Source organism: Monopterus albus, unplaced genomic scaffold (assembly GCF_001952655.1).
Source record: "Monopterus albus unplaced genomic scaffold, M_albus_1.0 scaffold373.1, whole genome shotgun sequence".
Classification (NCBI taxonomy): Eukaryota; Metazoa; Chordata; class Actinopteri; order Synbranchiformes; family Synbranchidae; genus Monopterus; species Monopterus albus.
In genome coordinates this window covers 1-1459 of record NW_018128253.1, presented here as the reverse complement: position 1 = coordinate 1459, position 1459 = coordinate 1, and positions in this window count along the sequence as shown.

Here is a 1459-nt window from a genome sequence, read left to right as displayed (position 1 = left end):
AGTTCAGTTTGCTGTATTTTGAGTTTCCTTATCTTTTGTTGACCTCTTTTAGGGCCCAGTTTATCTGATGTTAATTTTGTATTTTTCTTGGTTTTGGGTTAATAAAAAAAAAAACTTTATTTTGAACTTTGAAAGCTGTGTCTTTTGCCTTACTGCTTGGTCCCTGACTGTGTGTGTGTGTGTGTGTGTGTGTGTGTGTGTGTGTGTATCAGTCTGTGCAGTAGCTTCCAGCTGCAGCAGTCAGTTCAGTTTCTGTTCAGTTTGAGGGAGGTTTTTGTACGATGCTTGTTGATTGTGTTGCCATCCTTACAGTTGTAAACTGCTGCATCTTCAGCCTGGACTCCACTGATGCTCAGAGTGAAGTCAGTCTTTGATCCACTCCCTGTAAAATGACCTGGGACTCCCGATGCACTCTTATAAGCATGATACATGAGCAGTGTAGGTGCTTCTCCACCTCTCTGTTTGTACCAGGATAAACAGGAATAAGAGGAGGCACAATCCTCATCAACCTCATGACTGACCCTACATCTGATGGTGAGAGGCTCCCAGAGCAGAGCTGACGGCTCTAGGCTGAGTCACTGTGACCTAGCCTCTGGACTCTGAGGACACAGAGACGAACCCAAAGCATCATCATGGTTTTGTCGGCTTCATTTCAGAGGGACAGATGTTCATAGAGGAGAGGAGCTGGATGCTCTGGATTTTACCTGTGAAGCAGCAGAGGAGAGTCCAGATGAAGACGGAGATCAGAGTCATGTTTCTGATGAGGAGGATTTCTGTGGCTCCTGTTGTCATTGATTGATTGTGATTGATTAGGAATGTGCCATGTCTCATTCAGTTTAATTTGAGACATTTACTATATATATAGTCAACATATTAAGTTAACTGGTAACACTTTACAATAAGGGTACATTAATTAACCGTACTTAATGCAGTAATAAGCATTAACTAATAGGTAACTAATGCATTTATTAATCATGTACTAATGTTTTTCATGTTAATTAAAATATTACCTCATACATTATTTAATAGTTTTTAACAACACTGCCAACATTTGTTGATGCAGTAAAAAGCATTAACTAAAACGTTAAATAATATAATAATAAGCATTGCATTCAATAACTTAAATGTCTCTTGGTAACTAACACTAGTAAATTGTCAATAACAATATTAACATTTATTTCATGAAGTTCACAGCATAGCAGTTTCATTAGGAGAAGGCTGTTTTAATGTTCATTTAAGCATAATAATTGTTCCTCCAACCTACGAATTCATTGTCCTCGCTCCACATTCATCTAAGGTGGTATCTTCCAGCATCTGATTAACTGAACACACATGATGCAGGTAAGCAGCAGTGGGTAGGGCATGGATAGTTGGAAAGCATGCACGGTGGTAGCTCTCGAGGACCTGACTTGCCCACCCCTGCTGTATACCTTAAGCATTACTTACTCGTAATTACGCA